The 21,423-nt window shown below is 38.1% G+C and overlaps 1 protein-coding gene across 2 annotated transcripts in view; it reads right to left on the bottom strand.

Moving 5' to 3' along the window:
- PLA2G4A (phospholipase A2 group IVA) overlaps nt 1-20,902 on the bottom strand; it is a 132,215-nt gene extending 111,313 nt beyond the window's left edge. The window contains exons 1-2 of one of the 2 annotated variants that reach the window (XM_045535966.1): nt 20,818-20,902; nt 15,745-15,816 (exon numbers count right to left, since the gene is read on the bottom strand). The gene's annotated coding sequence lies outside the window, so the exon portion shown is untranslated. The remainder of the gene's footprint in view (nt 1-15,744; nt 15,817-20,817) is intronic. The other variant, XM_045535965.1, reaches the window with a different exon arrangement.
- Between the last annotated feature and the right edge of the window lie 521 nt (nt 20,903-21,423).

Here is a 21,423-nt window from a genome sequence, read left to right as displayed (position 1 = left end):
GAGTAAAAGGGAAAAAGAGAAGTTGAATTTGGGGTTTTTTCTTTTTACAAAAATGGGATCTCCTGATATGCCCTTGTTTTTTTAAATTCACTTTATCATTTTTCAATGTGAAAAATAGAAAGCAATATTATAAGAAAGGTAAAAATCACTGATAGTCCCTTATTTTTAAATTATAGAAAATAGAATCTCCTCTTTTCTTCATTCTAGTCCATCAATCATCATCATTTTTATCAGGAAGAAAAAATAGTTGTTTTTAAAGTAAAACATTTATTTACTTTAATCACTTACTTCTGAAGCTCTAAAACATGATTATTTTTATCTTCTCATCATGCATTTTCATTAGGCTGAAAATTTATACAGCTTTTTAAATCAAGATGAGACCAAACCATCATTCTGATTTTATCGTAATAAACTACGATAGTTTTTGCTTTGCATTTTTTTATTTTAAACCTAATAGAATAGTTTAATGCTGATAACATTAGCCAATTATCACTGGCTTCAGTGCTATGGTTTGAATGTTTGTCCCCTTTAAAACTCATGTTGAAGTTCAATTGCCTGTGTAATGGTGTTGGGAGGTAGGGTCTTTAAGAGGTGGTTAGGCCATGGCGGCTTCACTCATGGGTGGGCTTAATGCCTTTATAAACAGGGCTCATGGGAATGGGTTCTCTTTTTTGGCCCTTCCACCTTCTGCCATATTTTGGATCCTCTCTGGACAATGGCTATCTTGGAAGAAAAGAATGGCCTCGCCAGACAACTAACCTGCCCGCACCTTGACCTTAGACTTCCCAGCTTCCAGAACTGTGAGCTAACAAATTTCTGTTCTTTATAAATTACTCATTCTGTGGTATTCACTGTAGCAACACAAAACAGACTAACACGCTCAGCTATCACATTTCTGCTTGGATCTGCCTGTTATAGTCAGTAACTTTTAGGTTTTTATTCCAATATCATCTTTCCAGTTAAGCCTTCCCTGACCATATTATTTAGAATTAGTAGAAACCCTGCTTTCTTGTTTTATGGCCATCTCACATCTACTATGTAGTTATTGTTGTGTTTGTCTATCTCTCCTCCCTTCTTCATTAGAATAGAAACTTCATGAAGGCACTTTTACTGAGTATCCTGTGGCCTGATTTTTAGTCTATTTCATTTGTTTAAATGCTGGTAGCAGCCCACTGAATTGATTTCTTGACTCACTAATAGCAATTTGAAAAATGCTGGTCTAAAAAGCTGTAAGACTGGATTTCTATTCACATCTCCAGCTCATCCCACTGTTCTCTTTTTTCATTCCATGCTACAGCCATGCTGGTTCTTTTCCTTCCTTCCAATGTGTCAAGCTCCCTCCCACTCAGGGTTGTAACATACCCCTTCTATTCATCCATTTAGTAACAAACACTGAAGGCATAACTACCATGTGTCAAGCATTGTTCCAGGGACTGGAGGGGCAAAAGTGACGAGTTAGACACATCCCCTTCCCTCTTGGAGCTTACATTTCTCAAGGATAGTCAGAAAACAAGGAATCCAAGACATAAATGAACAATTAGAAACTGAGTTGTAGGAAACGATGGAAACAAACAAAAGGCAGAAACAAAGAGTAAGTTGAGGCTGGGCACTAAAAAGGAGCGAGCCACAGAGGTGGAGCAGAGAGCGCGTTGCTTCAGGCAGGCAGTTGGAGGAACTGAGGGAAAACAGGTGTCTGGCGAATGGTGAGCAAACGGGAACGTGGCTCACGACGAAGTTGGGGACACAGGCAAGATCATGTAGGGAACTCCTGTTTCACCAGCTGTAAATCTGCCCCATTCTTCAGGGCTCAGTTTAAATGTCACATCCACAACGAAGCCTTCCAGGACCTTCGGAGCACGTTTGGTACCTATGACTGGTTCCACTTGTACGCTGGACGTCTCATTCACGCCCTTCATTCCACTTACACGATGTCTGCCATCCCTGAGAGAACTAAAGATGCATAAAGGCAGAGACCGTATTTGTCTTGTTCACGGAGTTATCCTTAGTGCCTAGCACAGAGCCTGAAGTACGTAGTAGGCTCAGGGTAAAGATTTGTTCAGTGAATGGATGGACGGATGGACACATGGATGATATTACTCAAAGTAATGCCAGGTTTATGCATAAAGGAAATTCACAGAATAGTGCTATACTCTCTTTTGATGTCCCTCTTTTTTATTCCTAACTCTTCTTAAGGGCAAAGGATGTTAAATATCAATCTCTACTTATAAAGGGGGAAAAAAAAGAAGCAGAACAAGTGAAATTCCAGAACGAGTGAGATTAGTACACAAATGTTTAGAGGAAATCTGTTTCTGGGGCCCAAAGTTTGGTGTCAGCAACTTTAGTTCCTCTTCTCATTTCCAGCGACTTTATCCATAACCACTCTGTTCGCCATCTAGCTATTGGCCACTGTGTCATCCTACAGCAAGACTTGGATTTTGACTCCCCTGGTATTAAACCCAAAAGCAAGAAATATGTTTAAGATAGCTAACTGCGATCTAGTTCATTCTTTCTCACTCTCTTTCTCTGTGTGTCTCTGCTTGCCTGCATGCACACGTGTGTGTGTGCAAAACCACTAGGTTAGGAACTAGAAGATAACTAGACATTAAACAAATATGACTCATGGCATTTAATCTTAGAGCAAATTTCTTTTGTTCTTTAATTCCTCTTTGATTTAGGGATAACCCTCCTCCTTCCTTGATGAAACCCCACTCAGCCTCACAAATTCCGTGTTAACTCTTGGATATAAAAAGAAAAGAAGAATTTAGAAATCGAAATGCCGTTCCATTTAGGGTTGAAGTCTCTCTCCTACCCAAGCCAGAGGCTGTTACAGGAAGAAAAGAGCGAAGTCATTGGCTTCTTCCCTCGTCCCCTGCCTAGAGCCTAATGCTTTCTAAGCTCCATACCTCTGATTTTTAGCCTCTCGTCGTTAGAGAAAAATGAAGCAGGAGAGATAAGGAAGGCAAGAAAGCTATTACTTCACTGGTACTTTTATAAGCTGGCTTTGCGATCTCTGGGCCTGGTACAAATTAAAGGTGAGCATGTCTTTCATGAATGCTTTCTGTGAATTCTCCTGAGATTCTTTATTTTTGAGAGTTCTTCCCTGTGTCCCCTGTCATGTGCAAATGTGTCTCTATTCTAGCTGAGAACCTGTGATTTCTTCTATAGCCCCAAGGTACCCAGTGGTCCACTTTCAGTTTTCTTTTTCTGAGGTTCTTTCACTTCTCCAGGAAAACCCCTTGTATGCGATTTAAGGCCTCTTCCCAGGGTTCTCTTTAGTCCACAGAAAATACTTGTGTTTTCTCTTTCAACAGACTCTGAGAATGCAATTACTTCCCAAATCAAACTCTCTGTTCTGTTACCCATGTCTCTTTATATTTCTTAAGCATGACTAGACACGAGCCTACTTCAGGAGACAAATATTAAACCCTCTGATGAGCTTTTTGAGTTGTCTCCTTAAAGGCCGCTCTCTTGATTGGGGATTAGGAGGCACATTCCTCCCAGATCTCATCCTCAAAAGAAGAGGGGCCGTACTCACAACAGTGGTCTCCAAAACAAGCAAACAAAGAAGCAATAGCAACAAAACTCTTCCAAATCCCTCCTCGCATCTCTACTATTTCAATGGTTTAATAACTGTGAAGTAGGTAAGATTTAGATTTATATAATCTTCTTGTTCATCTGCTTGTTTAAAAACATAAAGGGTAGGCTGTTTCACACACCATTTGAGTATTTTATATCTTAGGGTCTTGTCAAAGCTTCCACTTGAAAGTACAATACCTAAGTGGACCAACTTTCCAAATGGCAGCATGAGGAACTTTGGAAATTTTCTTCCCAAAAAACACTGAAAAACTGGGCAGAATTATCACAAACACCCTTTTACAACTCTAAAAACTAACCAAAGGGACTTACAGCAAATGAAAAGCATTTATTTTTTTAAAAATCTACTAAATCTCAATAAGAGCAATGAGAGTCTGTGACATTTTAGCAAGGAGTTTCTTCTACCTGCCCCAGTTCCACAGCATGGAAGTTCCAACTGGGAAGGCAGGGCAGCCCTGAGGATTTGTGTCTCTGCTGCCTGGCTGGTTTGAGTGGAAGATAACTATATGTGGAGCACAGCATGGAAAATTCCATGGCAGAGGGTGTTGTCAAATAGAGATCACAGCAGCAAGCAAGGGAAGTTGAATGCTACCATTGGGTCCATACTGGTTGGCACAAGCAACCAAAAAGCAGACCAGCCAGAAATTTAAAAGAGAGATCTAGAAAAAGAGACAAGCACAGAGAGCCTTGCTAAGGCCTCACTTATTCCTGTTGGTCTGGAAGGCTGTGTATAAATGTGAGGCCTCAGGAATGCAGAAAGTAAAAACCAGAGAGGACTTATAAACTCCCTCAATGTTGAAAGCATTCCCTAAGCCATATGCAGACAAAATGGCAGAGTGGAAGACACACTCACTTAAGGTGCTTAAGTAAAACTTTTGGTCTGTAGCCTAAGCTATGCTGACCCAGGTACGACCATTAGGAAACTAGGCTTAAACATAAAAACAAGAATAAACACAAACAAACAAACAAAAAAAAACTGAGTACACACATCAGAAGTTGAACACTACAGTGGAAGGTCCCTGAGAACAAGTTGAAGAAAGTCATTAAAAGAAAAAAACAGCAACAATAACTATCCCAAAGTAAAGGTCAAAATCCAAAATTACTACAATATAAAATTTATAACTAATATACAATCTAAAATTTTTAGTTTTCAAAAACAACAACAACAAAACAGAAAAGTGTGAGGCATATGCAGGAAAAAAGCAACCAACAGGAACTATCTCTGAGGCATTCCAGATGAAGAACTTAACAGAAAATATTTCAAAGCATCTATTATGCATATATTCAAAGCACTAAAGGAAACCATGCTTTAAAAAAATCAAAGGAAGTATGACACAAAAACATATCAAATATAGGATACCAATAAAAAGATATCAATAAAGAGAAAAAAGAACAAAATAGAAAGTCTGGAGTTAAAAGCTCAATAATTGAAAAGAAAAATTAACTAGAGGGAATCAACAGCATATTTTAGCTGGCAGAAGAATCAGTGGATGTAAAAATACAGCAATAGACATTATTCAATCTGAAGAACAGAAAGAAAAAAAAAAGAATGAAGAAAAATGAACAGAGTCTCAGAGACTAGATGGCAACATCAAGTATACTAATGGGAATCCCAGAAGGAGAGGAGGAAGAAAAAAGAGGAGAAAAAAAATTAAAGAAATAATGGCTGAAAATATCCGAAATTTGGTTAAAAATACATCAGAGAAGCTCAATCAATTCCAAGTGGGATAACTACAGAGAGATCTACACCTAGACACATCATACATAGCCTATCTGTCAAAAAATGAAGACCACAAAGAAAATCTTAAGAGCTGCAAGAGAATGATGGCTCATCACACACAAGACAACCAAAATAACATTAACAGACGACTTCTCATCCGAGCCCAAGGGAGTGGGATGGCATATTTAAAGTGCTGAAAGAATAAAACTGTAAAGCAATACTAAATGCAGCAAAACTAGCCTTTAAAATAGAAAGAGAAATAAAGACATTGTCATGTCAATAAAGACAGAGAATTTGTTGCTGGGAGACAAGCATTATAAGAAATAGTAAAGAAAGTTCTTCAGGCTGAAAGGAAGTGACACCACGTAGTAAGCAAAATCCACACAAAGAAAGAGAAAACACCAATAAAGGTAAGTATATAGACAATGTTAAGAGACAATGTGGGTACATATATAATAGATGTAACATACATATTCTTTTTTCTTCTTTCAACTGATGTATAAGTCAATTGCATGAGAATAATTATAAAATTTTATTGTGCTTATTTAAAGATGTGAGATATATATATGAAAAAAACAGCACAAAAGGAGAAGGAGGATTGGAACTATACTGGAGCATGGAAATGACACTGGAAGATAATTGAATCTATAGGAAGAAATGAAGAGTACCAGAAATAGTAAATATGTAGGTTAATATAAATTATTCTGTAAACATTTTCTTTTCTTCTCTAAACTTCTTTAAAAGGTATAGAATTTATAAAGCAATAAATTACAATACCGTATTACTGGGTTTACAACATACACAGACATAATGTAGATGACAATCACAGCACAAAGGAGTAGAAAGGGACTGGAACTATATTGGAGCAAAGTTTCTGTACTTTACTAGAATCAAGTTATTATTGATATGAAGTAGATTGTGCCGAATTAAGGTAATTAGTTTAATTCCTAGACAAACCACTAAGAAAATCATTCAAAAATATAATTACAATATCAACAAAGGAATTAAAATAGACCACTAGAAAATATCTGTTTAATATAAGGAACAGAGGAGGAAAAGAGAAAGGAGACATTTAGAAAACAGAAAGCAAAACATCAGATGGAAATCCAACCATACAGTCTAATAACATTAAATGTGAGTGAGTTAACACACCAATCAAAAGGCAAAGGTTGTCAGACTGGATAAAATCGAATACATACAAAAGACTGTTGAAATTCAAATAAAGTCTATAGTTTAATTAATAGCAATGTATCAATGTAAGTTTCTTGGTTTTGGTAATGTGCTATGGTTTTGTAAGATAGTATTACAATAATACATTAGCGAAAGCAAAGTGAAAGGTATATGGGAACTGTAATATTTTTGCAATTTCTTATCTTAAATTATTTCAAAATTAAAAAGTTTGTTTTAAGACATTTAATACACATGGGTACATCTAATTTATATGTATAATTTTTATTCCAAAGTTATGTTCAAAAGAAGCAATAAAGCAGTCCTATGGAGAAAACACTGGCATAAGTTCACTTTCTTTACGACAAAATCACTGGTTATTATTGCCAGACAGTGATTGAATTTTCAATTCCAGTTAGGAATAGGCACCCATCCATCCTTTTTTCTCCCTGTAACTGTTAATACTGGCAGATATTTCAAGTTTCTGCGGAATTAAGGCATTTCTGTCCAACTAGCTACATGAAACACTAGGAAAATGGTTTTCCTCCCACAATTGGCTCAGTCCTGGAAATCTTACTGCAGCTAGGTTGCACAACCAGTATCATGAATACTCACAAAATAGCAGGTTTTGGGTTTTTTTTTTTCTCATAACTATGCTAAATAACCACTCTTGGTGAGTGTATACAGTCTTTTATGTCTGAAGGAAAAGATGTGAAGCTCGCAGTTTCTTTTTTCTTTCTTTCTTTCCCTTTTTGTTTTCATGTCCTATAATTAGAAACTTCTTTCCTTAACATCAGTCAGAGGGAAATTTGGCTATTCTTTCAACACACACTCGCCTATGCGATGCAACTGTGGGCTTTCAATGAATGCTTAATAGCGAGTGGTTTGTCCAAGATCCTTTTGAGTCATGTTGTCAGGGCCAGATGGCCTTCTCAGGAAAAGCGAACAGAACCAAAACCCAGACGGGAGTGTTTTGTCACTTGTCTCTCTCTGCATAGCATGATATGACAAGAGGAAAAGAAGGGATTATCACTAAGGTTGTGGCATCTACAGGAAAGAAGGTTAGGAACGCAAAGGATACTTTTCTCTTTCCCTCCATTTCATTGTGTAGAGCAGAGTAGGGAATATTTAATAACAGATTCAGCATTTAAGTAGTGACAACGTCTCAGTTGGAGCCAGACTGATCTAAGTTCAAGCCTGTCTTCTCCTGTATCTGCGGGATCTTGATCTTCAGTTTCCTTATCTATAGCTGGGGAAAGGGGCCCCTATTCCTCACAAAGTCAGTGGAAGAATGAAAGGAGAAAATATATTTAAATCATGAAGCACAGTACCTAGCAGGCCATAAATATACAAAGTACCCATTTATTATTGTTATTTATAAAACTGATATTAATACTTTTCCCCAAACTGCCTCAACTTGATGTGACTCACTTAGCTCTATGGAAGCTTCTAAGAAATCAAGTAGCCAGATTTGTTGAGCACCTTTTATAAAGACCATGTACTTTTTCATACTCAGCAATGAGTTTTTAATAGAAATAAAGACATAGTGCTGTTTCTGATCCATTAAAATTTAACAAAATAAAAAACATTGGGATACTTGTCTGCTGCCAAATTCAAAGCTGTCTCCATTCTGCTGGATAAAGAAACATATTCTAAAACCAAAAAGGGGCAGTGTGTTGTTATGTTTCCATCATTGTCAATCTTATACAGATATATAAAACTAAAGCATTACTCAAGTTTTAAATTCTAAATTAATTTTCTGGTGCTTATTCTTTAAATCCAGGCTAAGCAAAGTCTTTGATATTGCCCACACAAAGAAATGAAGAAACAATCGGAATTAAGATAGGTAAATGATCTGCTTTATATTAAAAACATCTCACAAAACATGTTCTTAGTTTACTACAGAAAACCTGATAAGAGAACTTCCCTGTTCCCAAGACAATATAAAAGCACGCCTCCAGACACAAGGACGCACATTAACTAACTAGGCCTGTTTCTTGAGCCAAGAACCCAGTGGTGTAGAACATGCTACCACATCCCACAGTCAGACACCTGGTGCCATACGAGTCCTGTCCATACTATTCCTTTTGAATTGATTTTTCGTCTCCATTTTTATTCCTAGGTCTCTAACACTGCTTATGAGTGTGTTACTCATAAGCACTCTCAAATTTGCATTATTGAAAGCTCATTATTTAAACATACAAATATATATGGAATACCTACGAAGGTTTCAGAGAAGGGAGCGTTTCCAGTGATTAAATGTAGAAAAGGCTTCAGAAAAATGGTAAATAGCTGAGCTGATATTAAATGTGAAAGGGCTTAGTTAGATGTCTGAGAAGGGAAAATGGAAACATTTCCTCCAGGAAAGGGTCAGGAATGTTGGAGAAGCTCCACCGGACCTCTCACTCTCACTGCTGCTTCTCCCTTCCCCCCTTCCCTGCGGGATAAGGTCTGCCTGTCACCTGGGCTTCTGCATAAATTCACTCTCTAACGTAAGTCATCTCTTAACCTGTCTACTAGGACAGGACCCTTGTACTTCTCCTTGACATCTCTACCACAGTGTTAGCCTTCATTACCGTTATGCACGGGGTCTGTCTCCCCTAGCTGGGAGCGCCATCAGGGGAGTTCTGTCTCCTATTGTGCCATTTAAAAACAAAAACAGGAGTGGAAAAGTTAAGTGATTTGTCTAATTGACAACTCAAACTAAAGGCAGACTCCCACACCCAGGCTCTATTAATACAAGAGAATAACTGTCTCTCTGGAAGCATAAGAAACTATCCAGATCATCTGGGTTAACAGGAACTGAGAAGGCCCTAGAATCTTCTTTCTTTCTATGTCGTTTTTTCGCTCTACAAAAGACCCTAAAGGACATGCAGAGATTGTAAGACATTAAACAACAAGCAATAGAGTCATTAGAGAGCCTCAGCAGGGAGGTGGCATGAGGAAAGTGGCATTTCGCATTAGTTTGCTAGGGTTGCCATAACAAAATACCACAGACTTGGTGGCTTAAACAACAGAAATTTATTTTCTCACAGTCTGGAGGTTGGAAGTCCAAGATCAAAGTGCCGTAGGTTTGTGTTGTTCCGAAGCCTCTTTCCTTGGTTTGCAGCTTCCTGCCTTCTCACTGTGTCCTCACAGGCTCTGTCCCCTGTGCACTTCTGCCCCTGGGGGCTCTGTGTTCAAATCCTCTCTTCATACAAGGACACCAGTTAGACTGGAGAAAGGCCCACCCTACCAGCCTCACCTTAACTTAATCACCTCTGTAAAGAGCCTGTCTCCAGGTACGCTCACACTCTGAGGTCCTAGGGGTTGGGGGTTCAATGCATGAATTTGGAGGGGACACAATTCAGCCCATAACACACTTCAATAACATAAACACAGCAGTTCAACAAAGAAGCCTACGGTGGTGAACCGAGGGAAGCGGAGATTGAGGAGGGAGAGACACAACCAGCCAGAGAAGTCAAATGTGTGTGATACGCACCTAAACTAGGATTGTGGGGGTAACAAAGGAGAGAGCAAGCACCCTCAAGACGGAGCACCCTCCCTCCCTCCTCTGATTACTTAAAACACCCACTCCCACCACCACCCCACACAACTATTCTCTATAAATAAAACAACTCATCATGGCATTTCTTTTACCACTTTACACTTACTTGGCAAGTACTAATCCAGGTAAGAAAGCTGGCCAGCCCAGTTTCCCACGCTGCATTACAAACACAACAGGAATGTCTCCTCACTCCAAGCCAGTTTTCTAGCTTTTGTTCCTTGCTGTTATTTTCCACCGTTTCACCTCTTGGGGGCCAAAAACAAGAGGACATTCGGGCTCTATTTTAAGGCCAAGACATTTTGGAGTCGGAGGAAATATTCATAATCACCAATGAAGAAAGGACTTCACTGTACACATTTGTAAGCTGAGGCCTAAAAATGGAAACAAACCTAGCCAGGTTTACCCAGTTAGGGGAACAACCGGACATACCTCTTCACCTTCAACCAGGTTCTCTTTCTTTATACCCTACTGGCAGCCTCCCCCCCACCACCACCACACAGTAGGGCTAAAAAGAAAATATAACCAAAACTAAAAGGACATATCTATAAATGTTAGTTTGGGCAAAATTTTAAGTTGCCAAGTTTGGTAGTGTAGAGAAAACTCAAGATATAAATTTGAGGGAAACGAATAACTAAATTTCTCCCTGTGACTGGTCCAATAAGGCTTTAAAAAAGTAGCTTTCATCTCTGATAATTGTCTAGGATTGAATCATAATTTTAAGTTGTTTACTTACAAAGGTTAGACAGATTGTGTAAAATATGCCTCTTCCCACGCAGACCATTATGGAATAACATGGACAGGTGGTAAATATATGCTGTTCATCTTCAGAAAATGTAGAATATAGTGTCCTGCCTTCTACTTAAAAGAAACTGATAATGGTGATACACTCAGTGTTAACACTTTGTAAATATAACCAGCAATGCAGCACAAAATGTGGGGACGGAAGTGTGTTTGGGGAACAGCTTTCCTTCTACAGCTTTCTCTTTCCAGACTGGACATTTTGCAAATATGCTCCCCCAGGGAGTATTTGTGCTCTGTTGAGAGTTCCACTCCCTCTTTAATTGCTGTCTTTCTTCATGACATGCTGAAGATTTCCAAAGCCTTATCTTTTCTCTGAGGTAAACAGTTCAGGGAAAAGCCCCAGGAAAATCATCAGACTGGCTTAAATGTTCCATGAGGGTCATTTTATTACTGGAAGAAGTTATCAGCATTCTGGGCTTGCTTTGCTTTTCAACTAGCACAGTAACTATCTTAGACAGCCAGTGAGGCTGATCATGTAGTTTAAAATACAGAATGTTTACTATGATCTCTGAATGGAACAAATTGATGGGAAAATATTATCGCGGGAATTGAGGCAGCTCAGAGAAGCTGTCTAGTCACCTGTTTCAGGTGCTATTGCAAAGTGAAACCACTAACCATGGGACCAGCATTCTACAAGTCCTGCATCGTGTGACATGTGATAGGAATTCAGGCTTACCAGTCTTTTCTTGGGTCATAAGAAGTTTTAGAAATGTGCTTCTAGATTCTAGGAATGGCAATTCACTTTTGAAATGAGCAAGAACCCCAGCCTTCTGCAAGGTTAAGGACACTGTAAATAGAACAGTAGGCATTCGGGGGGAGTACCCCTAGGGTTCTTAATCGGTTTTTTGTGCCATGGACCCCTCTGGCAGTCTAGTGAAGCCCAGGAACCCCTTGATACGATATAACATTTTAAAACTCATGAAATAAAAGCATTGGTTTATAAAGAACACCAATTATGTTAAAATACATGGAGTGATGGCAGTTTGTAGGCCCTTCAATTATTCATGTATGCTTTGGAGCCTTACGACATATTTTCTCCTTCTATGGAGTACACCAATACAGTTCTAAAGATATGAAAATTTTGAGTACAGAAGAACTTAAAGCACTATGAAGGGTACAATGATTAAAAAAAATTAAGTTATTTTTGTACTACCTACCTCTGCTGGCATCGTGATGAGCATGTGACACACCCTGACTGTTTAGGTGTTAACGTGGGTTAACATGCATTGAAATGAATTACTAGAACTACTGTCATTTGCTCCAGAGTGAAATTTACATTTCCTCAACCTTTGATCAACAAGCTGGAGAACTGTGCCAAACACATCCATAAAATCTATAAGGTTTCTGCTGAGCTTCTGCTGATGAGCTATAATGCTTCAGTGGGGTTTTTAGAAAATACAAAATTAACAAAAACAAGGTTACAGTCTCCCCTTCATTTTGCAGATGAAAAATTGGACAGGAGGAAGTGAGATAACTGCAGCCAAAGCATAGCCAAACAGAAATGAGCAGAACCAGGAAAGAAGTACAGACGTGACAAGTCTCCTGCAGGTAGGGAGGAAAGGAGGGGCCGGGCAGAGCAGCTGGGGCCAGGCAGAGCCAGAAGCAAACCCAAGTGCCCGTGACCACAAAGAGCTCCGCCTCCTCTCGCCACGCTGCCCCATGTGACCCACACAGACTCCCTGCTTCCTTCCACGGGGGAGCCTGGCCTTCAAATAGTGTAAAACTTAAGCACTAACATGTTCAGAGGATTTATGAGAAATTGCCAAGGGACTTTTAAATAAAAAAGGATTTGTGGGTTTTTTTTTTAACTTTGGGAAAATATGAGAGTCAATAGCTCAATAATGGTATCTTAGACCTTGGAAAAAATACCATTTTTATTATGGTAATCAGCTGTTCTCTAAAACTCTAAAGATTGGAAAAGAAAAGGAAAGGAAGCGACGTTTAGATGCAAAATGAAGGATTTATGTCAGGGTGAAGACAATACGTTCTGATAGGGCTGTGAATGTTCCTCTTTTTTGATGGCCTATTATCGTGGCTAAATGGTTTAGACATCTTTACACTGTAGAATTGCAATGGTTCAAATTCTACAAAGCCTTATTTTGAGGGAGTACTAACGTGTCCCCTGGAACCTGGGGAAGGATCCAGAAGTTGAAGATGCACTACAACCCAGACAAAAGAACTTAGCTAGGGATAAAGGCTGAGGAGACAAACTGTGAAACGTTCAGAACTTAAAAAGACAACAGCAAGAGTTCTACCAAGTAGGACACGAAGACAAAAGATTTCAGAATAATGGGTCCAGGAACAGGTAACTGAGATTCACTGAAGTATAGAAATAGCCTTAGCAGCCGGCTAGGTCATGAATCCAACAAGATTCTGAGAAGAACAAAGGCTACATTCCAACCTACTACAGCAGGAAATCAGCCAATTTGTGACGACTTCCTAGTAGTTATTATAATAATTACCTTAGATAAAGGGATTTGTGTTCTAGAAGCTCATGAATTTCTATGCATTTTTGTTTGGGATGTTTATTTGGGGCGAGGGTTTTTGGTTTTGTTTTTGTTTTGCCTAGTTCACTGATTGTTCATTTTAAGGATTACCAGCTTCTTTGTTTTCATCTTTCTTTCTTTAACAACTCCCACTCTGAAAGAACTCAACCATCTATCTAGCTTCTTTGGGCCTAGCATTTAAACATGGCTGCCGAAAAACCACATGACCTGGCAGGCTGGTTTTATTTTAGGTTCACATTCTCAAAACCCAGAGAGGCTGTCAACAGCACAGGGCATCTTTCTGAGCTTCTCTAGTGGACGTGCAGGGGCACAGGAGGAAGTGGCTGGGGAAGTGCTCCCTTCTCCCTCTCAAGTCTCTCACCCCACCCCCACCCACGCCGATGAGGTGACCTCATCTTCCTTCTCTGAGTGAACAAAGCACGAGAGGGAAGCCTCTCCTCTTCCCACCACCAAATCTGCAAACCCCCTTGCATGTGCACTTGGGTTCCCTTCTCCCTGTCACCAAGCAGGCAATGTTCTTCCTCCTGTCACAGCCCTGGTGCCACACATGGCTCTATGGATACAAAATCCCTCTCTCCTTCTCCAGGACTTTACTCTGCTGGCTATGCCTTTCCGGAATCATCACACTTTACTTTCAACTGAATAATCTAATTGGCAAACTGTCCGTTCCATATTCCTTTTCCCTGTTGTGTCTCCACTTGGGGGCTGCATTTCACTGCCAGCCTCCTCTAAAGGGAGGGTTGTCTGCTCAGCCTGTACCCATGCAGTCCCACCCACCTCCTCTTTCTCCTCACGTCTGCCCCCCCACTCCACTGAAACTGCTCCTATCAAGATCACTAACCACCTCCAAATGTAGTGGTCACTTTTCTGTCCTCAACTTACTCAACCTCTTTCTCAGGAACCACTTTCCCTTCTTTGCTCCCATGACATCACCCTAATCCCTGGTTTTCCATCGAATTTCTTGATTGCGTCTTTGCAGGCTCATTTACAAATGCTGTCCCCTGCCTGGAGCCCCCATCTGGAGCCCTGACATTCCCTCTCCACTCCCCTTCCTCATGTGGCTTCTCATCCAGCTCATTTCGGCTTCAATTCTCTCTCCCAGCGAGCCTTTCCCATCCTCCACCTTCTCCTGGTATTCTCTATTATTGAAGCCCAGTATGTCCTTGGTACTAATTAAAACTTCCTGACTTAGTGAAGGAATAAATGCATACAGCTCAGTGACCAACAATTGCTGGTTGATGTTAGCATCCTCATTTTTTGACCTAGCATGTAAAATTTGTATGTGAAAAAAAAGATTACAAGCTATCTAAATTGCTCCATTTAATTACCTTATTAATACACATTAACATGTGTATCAATTAGTGTTACTAATACACATCAAAATAATTCAATGAACTTGAATTAATTCATATTGATAATGCATAGGGTTTGATGCATACTACTATTATTAATCAATATCTTATTAATGCATATTCATACACAGGGTAATTCACCAAATCGATTTGTCAATCTAAAATGTATTTGAAATAGATAGTAAGAATTTCTGAAAACAGTGAATGAGTCTCACAAAGTTGATTCTTTTATTGCTTTTCATTCACACCAGAAACATCATTACAGGCAGTGATTAAAGATGAGGAAAACAGCCCCCCGTTAATATTGTGAAATTTTATATATTTTAAATATAAATTCCTGGTTGGCACCAGCTTAAGAAACAAGTACCAAGTAATAGATTATAAGTAAGCATCATTAGCTTTGCATTTAAATCTTTAATGAAGCAAGAAACATCTTTAAATTAAATTTTTTACTATGACAAATTTTCCTAAAGTGTGTTTGTAGCATCTTCTTCTAAGAATCAAGGATATAACGATAGTTTAAAGTTATTATCTGAACACAATTGCCATTGTTCATGGAAAATAGCGATTTAGAAGACTGTGCCTTGAACTACAGAAATGCCCGAGTGTCATCTTGAGATCTACGTTCATGAACTCGGCCAGTTTTAAATTCATAGCCCTCTTCTTCATGGCATTTGAATGAAAAGGAAGTTGATACCTGTTTGAGGTTTGTGGTAGACAGAACAAGTGACTAATGGATATTAAGAAGTCGTAATTATAGATGCAGGAGTCTATACAGAACGATCTCATAACTGCATGTATCTTTACACACTTTCCCCCAATTTGCTTTTCTATAAAATTTTACATAATTACTCTAACTTATTTTTCTCAATATTTTTATAATATTGCATCAAATACATGTTAAAAAGCCCACATAATGAATTGTCTCTTGTTTCAATAAATAAAAAAAGCAAAGCCTGAAGTAAAAACTGAAGGCACCATTTATCTGCTCCTAGACTATCCCAGGCAGGCACTGCCTCTTCTAGAATCACAAGCTCAAGGATTTAGCAAGAATACCTGTCTCCAAAAGGGGTTGATATCTCAGTCCACTGCCTGAGGACTGCACTCAACTCGTTTATCTTGTCAAAGCTGTGGGCAAACAGGGAATGTATCAATTTTTTGACTGAGATTCAGAAAGCCATTTTCTGGCCTGACGTTTCTAGTGGTACAGTTACATCTAGCAGTTGAATCTAATGTACTATATATTATTTATTATAACATCATACAAATGCACAGTAAGCCAAGTGTATAACTAAAATTGGTTTTTACCCCTGAGAATGAGTATCTGCCTTACCATAAGCTGCTGGGTTGTTTGAAAAAGTTAAATAATAATGTTTTTTCTCTACAAATGATAAATACAAGGTCAGCGTAGTCATTTTGATACACATGCTTTATGCCACCTACCAGGTTTAAAAAGAGCCAGAAAGAGCCATAGGCTCTGTAAATTAGGTTATTCTAAGATAATTCTCTATTACCAATCTGGAAGCAAAACCTTTGGTAAAATCAATGCTTCTTATATAACTTATGAAATTACTCCTTAGTATGTCTTTTTTGTATTTTTGGATAAAATGTCATATATTTTATTTTCTTAAAGCAGCATATGTCTGTATAAAATACTATGTAGTTCCAAAGTAAGCAATTACAAATCACACAGGACTTTTTCAATCATTCTTAAGTGTTTGCACAACTTCCTCTATTATGTTAATCAGTAACGAAGTTGTAAAGGCAGAACAATTGAGCTATTATAGAAACATTCATTGGGACAGTGGACTTTCTGAGCCTTCCCTTATAATTGTTCTGATGTTAACCCCAACAGTAAGAGGTTGACAACGTCAAATAATACATATCAAAATTAAAAATACAAACCAATAAATTAATCAATCAAAGCATTTAAACTTATCAAAATAGAATTTAAGACTTGGACATAAAAAAAGTCATTTGATTTTTCAACAGTTCTCTTTTCACATCAGTAAAATGTGAAATAGTAATACCTGTGAATAGTAATACCTGTTCTGCTAACTCATACAGTTATTGTAGAAATAAATGAAATTCTTCAGCAATCTTTTTATCAACCACAAAATGTTATAAAATAAAAGATATTTGGGGGCCTCCGATTTTTTTTCAAAATAGGTAATAAGAAAAAAAGCTCATAAATTAAATAATAATAAAATGAAAAACTAAGCAAGTATAAGCTGAGTATTACAAATACATGAGTTTTCTGTACGATAGAAGAATACGGAAACTTCACATATGACGGACATTTGCTTTCTAATTCAAAACATACTGTTACCTAAAATACCTAAATTTCCCTGCAGACTCCAGAAGTCAAGCAAAGGTGGAGGAAGACTGAGGAAAGGGGAGTAGCTGACTCAATCGCATGTGCTAAGAGAGAGTGGAAGAAAGATGAAGGCCACACTCACAGGTGTTTACTGAGTTCCTCTGCAGTCATTTGAATTCATTAAATAAGTGGTTGGACTGGTAGGGCACCTTTACACATCTGCTTATGGTGAGCTCATTTTCTCAAAGTTGGTTGTTGACAAACATGGATATTATTTTTCTCACAAAACTTTTTACAAATGTAATCACCTAACCCTTAGTCCTAACTCTTGCATCTTGACATTATATAGGCCAGGAAATCCCCGAAGCTGTGGGAGATACTACAAGGGTTTTGGCCATCTTCTCCGAACCCTCTTTAGTTTTCCCATTTTTTGTAAAATAGGAGTCTGTAAGGATAAAAAATTATTTGCCTTCATTTTCTATGCATTCTCACCCATTTTTAGGGGAAGAGTTTCAGGAAACACCGAAAATAATCCTCCTCAAACGAGAAAAACAGTGTTTATAGAATTTCCATTTCCAGTTCAAAATTTCATCTCTATTGTTAAGACCCCTAACATTCTTCAGAATTATTGAGGACCTTCTAGTGATATTTACCATATTAAAAATTAAAACAGAACTTTTTAAAAAAATCATATTCAAAGAGGCATTCACAAACATAGATATATAAGTGGCCAGTATGAAAATCATTCAACCTCGTTTTTGAAAGAAATGTAAATTTAAACAAGATACCGTTTTCATATACTGTCTAAGTTGTTGGATTTATTGTAGCTTGCACTATTTGATAACACCCAGAGTTGACTTAGGAAGACTCTATTCTCTTATACTGCTTATAAATGGATACAATCTTTCTTAAGAGCAAAGTGTCAAAAACAGTAACTACCATTCCATGAGATTTTTGCTGAATATTTTTGAGAATCCCCAAAATACTCAATTATTATTACTCCTATTTTACAACTGAGAAAACAGCATTTTAAGAAGGGAAAGTAATTGGCTTATGATATCACAACTTATAGGTAGTAGAATTTTTCTTAGAACCTGGAAAATATACATTAAAAAATATATCCTAAGGAATACACAAAAATGTGTATAAACCTTTATAGAAGAGGTTCTAGATGAAACATTATTGATAATAATGGAAAACTGCAACCAAGCTAAATATCCAACAATTTATGTTTGGCCAATACAACATATCCACAGATTAAAAATTACATGTGGTAAGAACCACATACTCTTTTGCTCATGAATAGCCTGCCATTATTGTGCAGTGCTTGACACATAGTAGGGACTTAATAATATTTCTTTAAGATATTAATGAATGCATAATAATACATAATTATTTAAAAACATGTTATAACAGAAAAATTTTTGAATGAAGGAAAAGCGCATTATAAAACCATATGAACAGTATGATCATAATTTTGTAAATCTACACGTGAGTATATGTATAGAAAAATGTCTAGAAGTATAAACAGAGGTATAGCCACGAATTTTCTGTCTCAGTGCTGATACATACTGGGTACTCAAAAAATATTCATTGATTGAGTAAATGGAAGAATGACAGTTTAAAAGTAGTTACCTCTTGGGGGGAGCATAATAAGTAATTTTTTCCTTTTATTCTTTGCAATTGTCTATATTTAACAAAATTTAAAGTGAGCATGATTATCTTTGTAATAAATGATATTATCAAAACACAATCATTCTGGGAAGTATCATTAGCAATTTTGTAATAAAAGTAGCAAATATAGACACCCCACAATCCAATCAAAAATAACTTGCATCTTATTTTCCCATTATTTTCTACTTATTGCATTCAGCAATAAAAAATAACACATGTAATAGAAAAATGACAAGTCTAATATTGTACAGCTAATTATTATTGATGATGAGTCTATAATCTAGGTCACTTGGTTTCCAGGCAAACAGTTTTTTCCATTACACCAAGCTGCTTGGAGTTCCAGAACACCAATGAATAAGTGACAATATGGGCACTGCAATATCCACTGGTAGGCAGTTCCTTACTTACAAGTAAAATTATTTGCTAATTAACCATTTGATACTACCTGAAAACTCCAAATTCCTAAGAAATACTGCATTTTCATGTGACATGAATTGTCTTTGGAGATCTGTGAACTTCCTAAGTGTTTCTAAATTTGTTTGTGTAGGAATGCCATAACGTGCATTATTCTGGGGAGGAGTCCACAGCTGTCACTAAAGCTATAAAATCTGCAAGCAAGAAAGGAAAAAATTGAAACACATATAAGAGGAAAAGGAACCACAACTAATTCTGTCTTCTTCCTTTTTATTCCTAGAACATATTTTTTAACACATAGATGATTCAGTTTTATGACTCTGTTCTAAGTAGCAGCACTAGGAAAGATACCAATGGTTTAAAAACACAGGCCAAATTACCTCTGTGGAATGAACTTTATTAGTGGCTAAGAAATCCATGTAGTAATTTCTCTTTCCCTAATTAAACATAAATGCAAAATGCTTCAAAAGTAACTTACAATGGCAAAAAGAAACTGTGTGGTCCCATAGAATATGCCTCCCATACAGGAAGTTTGTAAAACTGTTTTGAGCAAATGCAGATTAAACACTTCTCTATGCATTTCACAAGGACTGATTGCTTAATTTAAAACTTAACTCCTCCGTGAGCTCAATGAAAGAAGCAAATACCTACTGCTTATGTCAACATCTGACTTGCCTGGTAAGATCTAAGGACCTCTAGGATGTAATTTTAAGACTCACAGTTCACTTCACCATGATTCCCTGCAAATATCTTTTGGGCTACGATTCCAAATTTAGGCAACAAACAGAAACAAAACAAAATACAAATATCCTCCTTTGACTCAAATTATATTTGCAAATGTAACTTTAAAATTGACTGGGATCCAAATGGTTTGCCTCTAATACTCTCCATCTGCCTTAGCTGAATAAAAGCCTACTTCATCAACCAGTATGCGGAGAATTTCTTGTTCTAGTTGTTGAGGTGAAAATAATTATTTTGAAGACTAAAATGATCATAAATTGTAGGAGACATTGATACATCGAGCCACAGTTATTTCCAAACCAAATGCCTTTTTCTCCTGCCTCTTCTGAAACAAAATTACGAAAACAGTACCCTCCAAATTGAATTATATAATTTGATCAAATCCTGGCAAGTATCCTAGTGAGCTTTAGTCTCCCGGCATGTCAAATAACTCAGGAGAAATGTGAACCAGCATGCCAGTCAGCTTACAATTAACTTTTCAGTGTGGGCTTTCGTTCGCCTGACACTGCAACACGTTGAATGCCCAGGAAAGCACTGCTGAAGTCATCGAAATGACTACATTTTTTTCTTTTTTAATTAAAACGTAAAGGATTCAGCCGTCTGTGTCCCAGGATGGCCGGGCTGTCACACAGCCCCCCGCCCCGGTCCGGGACCAGCGACCCGGGGGCGTCACGTGGATGCCGACGCGGCCACCGCACCGCCGTTGCTAACGCTGACTTTGGGAGGCTCCGACCGAAGGGAAAACCTTATCGTTTGACTCCACGGTGCCTTCAGACCCGGGAAAGCAAACTCCCATTGGTTAGAAGGAAACCGGGGTCCCTAATCTGTCTCTCATTTCAAAAGGCAGAGGACTTGGGGACTTTCTAAAGCAGGGAGGTTCCCCCTCCGTCCCTCTGTCCTGTCCTTCCAAGCAACGCTACGAAGTAAAAGTGAAGCAGAGGGAAAGAGAAGTGGAGCAGGGGGAGAGTCAATCCATTGCTTACAGTTCCCAGAGTTGCATGGGAATCCTCAGGCTCCTCTGTCTCTAGCTTTGTCGGGATCCTTTTTCAGCTCTGGACTTAGAGAAAGTTTTATCCTTGGTGGGAGGGGCTCAAGTGTGGGCTGGGCTCCTCGGGTTTTTGCAGATGTCTTAAGGTGGAATTAAAGAGGAAGAAGGGGGAAAGCACTCTTCTCTTAGGAGCTATATTTTAAATATAAATGTTTAGTTATCAGTATCAGGAATTCAAAGTCAGAAAACATATTTAAATTAACTGGTCCTAAGTTCCGTGGCTGCTGGGGTGTGGGTGCGTGTGTGTGTGTGTGTGTGTGTGCGCGTGTGTGTGTGGGTGCGTGTGTGTGTGTGTGTGTGTGTGTGTGTGTGTGTGCGCGTCTGGAACTACTTCTTACCCTTAAGTAGTCACTACTTCCTCCTTTTTTTCCCAAACAAGTAAGAACAAAATTGAAAAGACAGTGAATAACCTAGAGCATTTTTTTTGCTTCTTTATAAAGACAAAATTTACAACAAACCCAAAGCATAAAATAATGTCATGTTAAAAATGAACAATAGGAGACCACTTTAAAAATCAAATCTGTTCAAATATTCCCTCTCC

This window comes from Lemur catta, chromosome 23 (genome assembly GCF_020740605.2).
Source record: "Lemur catta isolate mLemCat1 chromosome 23, mLemCat1.pri, whole genome shotgun sequence".
In the NCBI taxonomy this organism is placed as follows: Eukaryota; Metazoa; Chordata; class Mammalia; order Primates; family Lemuridae; genus Lemur; species Lemur catta.
The sequence above is the reverse complement of the archived record's forward strand: the minus strand, read 5'-3'. Positions and strand labels throughout refer to the sequence as shown.